Consider the following 10,253-nt stretch of genomic DNA (forward strand, 5'->3'; position numbering starts at 1 on the left):
AGATAATGTTCCCATACTTTGTACAACTCATCTGTTTTAGAATGCAATGTACATGTCAGATATTCCAGTGGCACCCATTCAAATAGTATCTTATGCCAATCTTTAATAGAAGGAACCTTATCACTAATCCACTGTAAAAGGATGTTTTTCCTCGCTGCGAAGGTAAGGATGTTGTAAAGCCTCCTCTTACCCACAGAAGTAACATGCCTACTAGGGGGACCTAACAGTAAAGAAACTGGGTCTAATTCTAGATCAACCCCTAGGATCTTTTCAATTTCTTGCTGAACACCAGACCAGTATCTTTGTATTTTGGTACATGACCATAAACAATGTGTTAGGGTGCCTGTATCAGTTTTACATTTAAGACACTGAGGAGAAGAGGAAGAGGGGCTAAAAGCATGTCTGAGATTTGGGGATATATGCAATCTGTGTATTATTCTTAATTGGATTGCTCTAGTACGATTACATATTGTTTTTGCATATCTCCAAATGTCCTCCCACATCTATTCGTCAATAGTAACAGACAATTCTTTCTCCCACACTTGTTTCACCCTCTGTGTGTTGACAGCAGAAAAGGACCTTAAAACCTTTTCTCAATAGGGGGTGCTGTTTGCACTTTGTAATAATTTCGTTCCCAAATTAAACTGCCTCGTACTCAATTCTTGCTCGTACAATATGCATATTATTATTACTATTGGATAGAAAACACTCTCTAGTTTCTAAAACCGTTTGAATTATATCTGTGAGTAAAACAGAACTCGAGTTGGAGCAATTTTCCTATGAGGATGTGAGAATGCTGAAATCTGCAGGCTGTTCTGAGGTCGGTTTATTAATTTGCATGTCTTCTATTGGTTGTGATGCACTGCATACGCCTTCCCCTGGATGTCAGCGAATAGTGAGAATTGAAATGGAGTTGCTAGGCAGATCTGAAGCCTTATAAATGGGCTGGAAACATGGTGTACTCTCTTTTTTCCATTCGCCATGACGCAAGACAGACCTCAGGATGGCGTTCTGGAAAGCTACCGTTATGGGCCTTAGATATATCCGGCTCTGATTTTATTCGATATAGGTGTTAAAGACATCATAATGTTGTTATTTTAAACCGAGTTATATCCGTTTATATCAGTATATTGCAATTTTCGGGTATTTATTTGTGCTGCGCTCTAGGGATTTGGGCACGTCTGGCCCACATGGCTAATGTTTACTGCTAATTCCAAAGTTGAAGGCGACAATCTACAACCGAGCAACGATTCTTTTGGAAAAAGGACAACTTGCCCAAGATTCTGATGGGAGCTCATCAAAAAGTAAGAACTATTTATGATGTTAATTCGTTGTTCTGTTGAAAAATGTCAAACTCATATTCCGCCATTAATTTCGGTGAGGTCTCGCTTTAACGCACGCTGTATGTCGTAGTAACGTTAATTAATAAAATCGAACACAGCGATTGCATTAAGAACTAATGTATCTTTCATTTACTGTCCAACCTGTATTTTTTAGTCAAGTTTAGGATTAGTTACTGATTAGATTAGGTGCCTCTCCCAAGATTTCTCCCGACATATTGTTGGCAGCTTGGCTACTATTCTCATTGTATAACCACGATTTGTGCCGCTAAATATGCACATTTTCGAACAAACTCTATGTATTGTGTAATATGATGTTATAGGACTGTCATCTGAAGAAGTTTGAGAAGGTTAGTGAAAAAAGTTATATCTTTTGCTGGTTTATTCGTTATCGCTATTGTGCTGACAAACTGCCTGGGAGCTCCTCAGTGGTGAAACTCCTCCTCCTTCAATCAGTGGTGAACCAGGTGGAACAAATCTTCCAGGCAATCTGGGCGTGCCAGCACCTGGCTCTGCTGTTGTCTTTAGACCGCAGTGAAAGGAGCATTTATAACACCACAAGACCAAGGAAACTTCATCTTTGTGATCAAGGTGACTGTGCAAGTCCAAGCCCTCCACAAAACTGTGAAAGACAGCCGGTAAGCGCCATATTGGCCATGCTTGGCTCGACTGACTTAAGCAGTGCACTGCTAATGATACTCTGGAAAACACAGACTCTTAACTCTTAACTTTGATAGGACTTTTGGAGTGGTATTTATAACTTTAAATGTTGTTTGTGGGGTATAAAGGAAAAGTAAGAAGAGCCAAATTCATTGTTGACAAAGAACTTGTTTGAAATGGTTAAAAGTAATTTAAACTTTGTAGAAATCTTAGTAAACCAAGTTCTTAATTCAGTAACAAATGTATAGTCTAAAAAATCTTTGGATAAAAAATGTAAGATTTGTCTGCTTAAAACTACTGATTAGAAAATAAATGTAATTTTTTACTACTAAAAATATTTTGAATGTATTTGGCTAAAATGCAAATTTAGATAAAAATAAACTGATTCTGCTCATTTGATTAAAAATGGTGGGTTTCTATTTTGGGAAACATTTGCTTAAAAGTGGAAACCTTGTATTTTATAATGGCAGAAATGTGTTTATCTGAGGTGAATGTGGATAATTTTGTGTGTTAATTAGGCTGTCAACTCAAATAATAACTTGTATTTGTCATCTCTTTTTTGAGGTTTTTCACCTGTTTACTGCCAACCAAAGAATGGTAAATAAAAGACAAACAACTGATTCCATGGCTGTTTATTGAGTGAAATCCAGTTAAAATCTTCATGTGGAGGGACTGTCCTTTTCAAGTGGGGAATTGCACAAGGAGGAGGTCAAAACTTGACAGCTATTGTTGGCCTGAATCAATGCTGTTGTGTGGTTGGCTATTGTAGTAAGCTAATATAATGCTATATTGTGTTTTCGCTGTAAAACACTTAAAAAATCTGAAATAATGGCTGGATTCACAAGATCTTTGTCTTTCATTTGCTGTACGCTGTGTATTTTTCAGAAATGTTTTATGATGAGTATTTAGGTAATTCACGTTGGTCTCTGTAGTTATTCTAGTTGCTTTGGTGAGAGTTGTGATGGTGGCTGCAATGATAAACTATGATTTATAACTGAAATATGCACATTTTTCTAACAAAACATATGCTATACAATAAATATGTTATCAGATTGTCATCTGATGAAGTTGTTTCTTGGTTAGTGGCTATTTATATCTTTATTTGGTCGAAATTGTGATAGCTACCTATGCAGGAAAAAAATGGTGGAGAAAAAAAAGTTGTGTCTTTTGCTATCGTGGTTAGCTAATAGATTTACATATTGTGTCTTCCCTGTAAAACATTTTAAAAATCAGAAATGATGGCTGGATTCACAAGATGTGTATCTTTCATCTGGTGTCTTGGACTTGTGATTTAATGATATTTAGATGCTAGTATTTACTATGCTAGGCTATGCTAGTCAGCTTTTTTTACTGATGCTCCCGGATCCGGGATTGTGTGCAAGTAGAAGTTAAAGCATCATAAAACAGACTTACTGTCACGTTCCTGACCTGTTTTCTGTTAGTTTGTGTATGTGTTAGCTGGTCAGGACGTGAGTTTGGGTGGGCAGTCTATGTTTTCTGTTTCTATGTTGGTTTAAGGGTGACCTGATATGGCTCTCAATTAGAGGCAGGTGGTTTTCATTTCCTCTGATTGAGAGCCATATTAAGGTAGGTGTTTTCACACTGTTTGTTTGTGGGTGGTTGTCTCCTGTGTCAGTATGTATGTTCGTGCCACACGGGACTGTAGCGTTCGTTTGTAGTCGTGTACCTGTTCATGCGTTCTTCACGTTATATGTAAGTTCGTGTCCAGGTCTGTTTTCATCGTTTATTTGTTTTGTAGTTGATTCAAGTATAGTTCGTTTTCTGTCTACGTCGTGTTTGTTATTTTGTTGTGTCTTAAATAAATCATGTCATCATACCTCGCTGCACATTGGTCTTCAGATCCCTCTCTCCTCTCCTCGTCTGAGGAGGAGGAGGATTTAGAGAACCGTTACAGAACCACCCACCAAATTACCAGAACCAAGCAGCGGGGAAAAGGGCAGCGAAAGCAACCGCAGAAATCCCAGGATTCATGGACATGGGAGGAGATCTTGAATGGAGAAGGACCCTGGGCACAGGCTGGGGAGTATCGCCGCCCCAAAGCTGAGCTGGAGGAAGCGAGTGCTGAGCGGCGGCGATATGAGGAGGCAGCACGGCAGCGGGACAGGTACGAGAGGCAACCCCAGAAATGTTTTTGGGGGGGGCTAGAGAGGAGTGTGGCTAAGCCAGGTAGCAGACCTGAGCGCACTCCTCGTGCTTATTATAAGCAACGCGTCACTGGTCAGGCACCGTGTTATGCGGTTAAGCGCACGGTGTCGCCAGTGCGTGCCCATAGCCTGGTGCGCTATAGGGCAGCCCCCCGAAAGTGTCAAGTGAGTGTGGGCATCCAGCCGGGGCGTATTGTGCCTGCTCAGCGCGTCTGGTCTCCGGTACGCAGTTTCGGTCCAGGGTATCCTGCGCCGGCTCTGCGTGCTGTGTCTCCGGGGCGCTGGGAGGGTGCAGTGCGTCCTATGCCTACGCTCCGCTCGTACCGGGCAAATGTGGGAGTGGAGCCTAAGGGAGAAGTGCGCGTAGTAGGCACTAGATCTCCAGTGCTCATCCACAGCCCAGTTCAACCTGTGCCTGCACTCTGGAGGGTACGGGCTGGAGTAGTATGCCAGCCTGGGGGAGTGGTGCCAAGGCTGCGCACCAGAGCTCCAGTGCTCCCCCACAGCCCGGTCCTTCAGGTGCCTTTTAACATCAAGCCTCCTGTAGGTCTCTCCAGCCTGGTGGGTCCTGTGGCAGCCCCACGCACCAGGCTGTCTCTCCGTCTCCTCCCTACAGGTGTGCCCGTCTGCCCAGCGGTGCCTGAGCTGCCCGTCTGCCCAGCATCGCCTGAACTGCCCGTCTGCCCAGCGGCGCCTGAACTGCCCGTCTGCCATGAGCCTGCAAAGCTGCCCGTCTGCCATGAGCCTGCAAAGCCGCCCGTCTGCCAAGAGCCGCCAGAGCCGTCCGCCAGACAGGAGCCGCCAGAGCCGTCCGCCAGACAGGAGCCGCCAGAGCCGTCCGCCAGACAGGAGCCGCCAGAGCCGTCCGCCAGACAGGAGCCGCCAGAGCCGTCCGCCAGACAGGAGCCGCCAGAGCCGTCCGCCAGACCGGATCAGCCAGAGCCTTCCGCCAGACCGGATCAGCCAGAGCCTTCCGCCAGACCGGATCAGCCAGAGCCTTCCGCCAGACCGGATCAGCCAGAGCCTTCCGCCAGACCGGATCAGCCAGAGCCTTCCGCCAGACCGGATCAGCCAGAGCCTTCCGCCAGACCGGATCAGCCTTCAGAGCCGTCCAGCCAGGACCAGCCTTCAGAGCCGTCCAGCCAGGACCAGCCTTCAGAGCCGTCCAGCCAGGACCAGCCTTCAGAGCCGTCAGCGAGCCATGACCAGCCAGAGCCGTCATCCAGCCAGGATCCGCCAGAGCCAGCCAGCCAGGATCCGCCAGCCAGTCCGGTGTTGTCCTTCAGTCCGGAGCTGCCGTCCCTCAGTCCGGGGCGGCCCCTAAATCCAGCGGGACCCATGTCTAGGGTTCCCAGTCCAAGGTCGGTGGCGAGGGTCGCCACCTTGAGGAAGACACAGAAGCGGGGATTTATTATGGTGGGATTGGGACAGCGTCCGGAGCCGGAGCCACCACCGTGGTCAGATGCCCACCCAGACCCTCCCCTAGACTTTTGGTGGTGCGTTCGGAGTACGCACCTTGAGGGGGGGGTTATGTCACGTTCCTGACCTGTTTTCTGTTAGTTTGTGTATGTGTTAGCTGGTCAGGACGTGAGTTTGGGTGGGCAGTCTATGTTTTCTGTTTCTATGTTGGTTTAAGGGTGACCTGATATGGCTCTCAATTAGAGGCAGGTGGTTTTCATTTCCTCTGATTGAGAGCCATATTAAGGTAGGTGTTTTCACACTGTTTGTTTGTGGGTGGTTGTCTCCTGTGTCAGTATGTATGTTCGTGCCACACGGGACTGTAGCGTTCGTTTGTAGTCGTGTACCTGTTCGTGCGTTCTTCACGTTATATGTAAGTTCGTGTCCAGGTCTCTTTTCATCGTTTATTTGTTTTGTAGTTGATTCAAGTATAGTTCGTTTTCTGTCTACGTCGTGTTTGTTATTTTGTCGTGTCTTAAATAAATCATGTCATCATACCTCGCTGCACATTGGTCTTCAGATCCCTCTCTCCTCTCCTCGTCTCAGGAGGAGGAGGATTTAGAGTATCGTTACACTTACAGGCATTTTCCTTTGTGGGGAAAAAAAGCATTCTTTCAATGACAGACATATCAGGGTTGCCAATTAAGGTGGTGCTCTTCAGAATATAATGTCTTACTTGTAGGAAGCGGAAAAAGTCCTGCTTTGGGAGTCGATATTTATCAACCATCTGCTCAAATGACAAAATCTTATCAGCAAATAAGTCATTTAGTCTGCGTATGCCCTTATTAAGCCAAATGTTAAAGCCAGCGTCCAGCAATCCTGGACCAAAATCTGGGTTGTTAAGAATTGAGGTAAGAGCAGAGGTTAGTTTGGACCTTCCCAGGAAATGTTAAACTGACCTCCATACTTTGAGTGTGTTAAGTGTAATAGGATTATTGCAGTGACCTTCTACAGACTTGAAACTTCTGAAAAATAAAAGATCCTGTAAGGGGTATTTTGAAAGAGAAGTCTCAATGTCTAACCAAATAGAGGAGTCATCGTTTGTGATCCAGTCAGAAATATAACATAGGTCCCCTAGACCAAATTTATTTAGAGCAAAGAATAGGTAAGACCACTCTACACGATCAATGCTTTCTCAGCATCTAGGGAGAGCACAAGACCATCCATAGCACTTCGTTGGTAGGCTTGAATTAAATGAACTTCTTGACGCACAGATCCCTTTAGCTGGATCATTTTTGTAAACAACTGCTGAATTGCAGAGCGCCAAATTCAAAACAAATACAAAAAATATTTATAATAGGGCCTCCCGGGTGGCGCAGTGGTCTAGGGCACTGCATTGCAGTGCTAACTGCACCACCAGAGTCTCTGGGTTCGCCCCCAGGCTCTGTCGCAGCCGGCCGCGACCGGGAGGTTCGTGGGGCGACGCACAATTAGACTAGCGTCGTCCGGGTTAGGGAGGGTTTGGCCGGTAGGGATTTCCTTGTCTCATCGCGCTCCAGCGACTCCTGTGGCGGGCTGGGCGCAGTGCGCGCTAACCAAGGGGGCCAGGTGCACAGTGTTTCCTCCGACACATTGGTGCGGCTGGCTTCCGGGTTGGAGGCGCGCTGTGTTAAAGAAGCAGTGCGGCTTGGTTGGGTTGTGCTTCGGAGGACGCATGACTTTCGACCTTCGTCTCTCCCGAGCCCGTACGGGAGTTGTAGCGATGAGACAAGATAGTAATTACTAGCGATTGGATACCACGAAAATTGGGGAGAAAAGGGGATAAAAAAATAAATAAATAATAATAATAATATTTATAATCATGAAATCACAAGTGAAATATACCAAAACACAGCTTAGCTTGTTGTTAATCCACCTATCCTGTCAGATTTTGAAAATGTGCTTTACAGCGAAAGCAATCCATGCGTTTGTGAGTTCATCAATCACTAGACAAAACAGTAAGAACAGCTAGCCACAAATTAGCTTGGTCACAAAAGTCAGAAAAGCAATAAAATTAACCGCTTACCTTTGATGATCTTCGGATGTTTGCACTCACGAGACTCCCAGTTACACAATAAATGTTTTTTTTGTTCTATAAAGATTATTTTCATAACCAAAAACCACCATTTATTTAGCTTCGCCTCTCCCACGACGTTATTCCTCTCTCCTATAGCCTCCACCACAATTACATACACATGGCCAATTATGCGAGGGCAGACGGAAATTCCAAAACGTATCCGTAATGTTCGTAGAAACATGTCAAACGTTTTTTATAATCAATCCTCAGGTTGTTTTTAACATACATAATATTTCAACCAGACGGTATACTATTCAATACTACAGAGAAAGAAAATGTCGAGCTACAACTCTAGCGCGCATGAACTAATCAAAGGACACCTGACGCGTTTTGATAAATCTCGCTCATTTTTCAAAATAAAAGCTTGAAACTATGTCTAAAGCCTGGTCACAGCCTGAGGAAGCCATTGGAAAATGAATCTGGTTGACACCCCTTTAAATGGAGGATGGGCAGGCAATGAAACAGGGATTTTTCCAAATAAAAGGCACTTCCGTGTTGGATTTCCTCAGGTTTTCGCCTGCAAAATCAGTTCTGTTATACTCACAGACAATACTTTGACAGTTTTGGAAACTTTAGAGTGTTTTCTATCCTAATCTGTCAATTATATGCATATTCTAGCATCTGGACCTGAGAAATCATCTGTTTACCTTGGGAACGGTATTTTTCCAAACATAAAAATAGTGCCCCCTAGCTGAAAGAGGTTAAGAAGCCTCCTGACATTGTTGCATGACTTACCGCCCTTAATGAAGCCAGTTTGGTCTCCTTTTACAATTAGTGGCAGTGAGTCCTCTAATCTTGTGGCTAGAATTTTAGAAAGCAATTTTCTATCCACATTCAGAAGGGAAATTGGTCTGTACGTGGAACAAGACTCTGGACTCCATGTGTAACTCTGTGTTTTTGGCTGTTCACACTGCTATGCTTTATCTTGGCCAGGTCGCAGTTGTAAATGAGAACTTGTTTTCAACTAGCCTACCTGGTTAAATAAAGGTGATATAAAATTAAAAAGAAAACATTTTTCCTTTTTGAGAATAAGTGATATGTTGGCTTCTCACAACATTTGAGGGAGCTGGTCATTTGAAAATGAGTGGTTAAACATATCACGCAATGACTCAAGGATCAGGCCAAGGAACTCTTTATAGAACTCACTACAAAACCCGTCTGGTCCTGGGGCCTTACCATTTTGCAAATTCTTAATTGCGAACATTACCTCTTCCTCTGTAATAGGTGCATTAAGGAGAGACCTCTGTTCTTCGGAGGTAGTAGGGAGCTCAATCTTAGAAAAGAAGTTCAGCATTAATTTGGGTGCATCTTTTGGTAGTTCTGAGGCATAAAGATTTGCATAAAATGTCTTAAATTAGTCATTTATCAATTTATTTTCATATACATGATTGCCATCAGAATCAGTAATAGTAGCAATTGACTGTGAGTCAGCTCTCTTTTTAGCTAGGTACGCCAAGTACTTTCCTGGCTTATCGCCATGTTCATTTAGCCTTTGCCTGATAAATCTCATTTTCTTTTCAGCGTCCTGTGTTAGGAGAGAGTCCAACGTTGATCTAAGGACTGATATTTCCTTTAATAGGGCAGGATTGGGAGTTTTAATGTAGTCCTTCTCTTTAGTTCCTAATTCACCCTCTAACGTCTTTTGCTTTTCACGCTTTTTCCGCCCCTTAGTGGCTGTGTATGACATAATCAGACCCCTGGTGTACGCTTTACAGGTTTCCCAAAGGAGCGAGGGGTTATCTGTTGATTGAGAGTTAATAGAGAAAAATGCTTTAAACTCTGTAATAAAATATGATGTGAATGTATGGTCTTTAAGAATGGTTGTTTTCAACCTCCAATGTCCTGACAGATTGAATTCCCCATTGAGTTTTATGTCCAGGATAACCTCTGCATGATCAGATATGACTATACTTCCTATCCTAGCGGATAAAACAGACTGCAAAGACATCCTGGGCATAAAAACGTAATCTATTCTAGTCTGACATCCATGAGGTGCAGAGAAAAAAGTGAACTCTGTTGGAGGGCTGAAAAGTTCTCCAAACATCAGCATACCCCAGATCATCACAAATAGCTTTAAGTGAATTAGCTTGAGGAGAGAGTGAAGCTATACCGCTGGGAAACTTATCAATAAGGGGGTTCAACAAACAATTAAAATCTCCTCCAACCACTGCAGTGTCAGTTTAATTCTGAAAAGTCTAGAAATACCTTAGTGAGGAAATCAGAGGGGTGGGCAGGGGGGAAGTAGATATTCATTATGGAAATGTTCTGCCCTTGTAAAGTACCATTAATTATAACAAAGCGACCACATTTATCTTTCACACAATTCAAGACCTTAAGTGGTAGGTTGTTTTTCACAAGAATTGCTACACCTCTACTTCTGGATGTAATCACTTGACCAAACCCCCCTTGTTGTAATTTCAGATGCTCCTTATCATCCAAATGAGTTTCTTTACCAGAGAAAAGCAGAATAGCCTAACTGGTAACACTTAAATATACACAGCTATACAGAGCTAGCTACGTGCTATGTACAAGGCTAGCAACACAATGACTGCCTGAAAAGCCAATCTAAAAGTG

Source organism: Salvelinus fontinalis, chromosome 1 (assembly GCF_029448725.1).
Source record: "Salvelinus fontinalis isolate EN_2023a chromosome 1, ASM2944872v1, whole genome shotgun sequence".
Classification (NCBI taxonomy): domain Eukaryota; kingdom Metazoa; phylum Chordata; class Actinopteri; order Salmoniformes; family Salmonidae; genus Salvelinus; species Salvelinus fontinalis.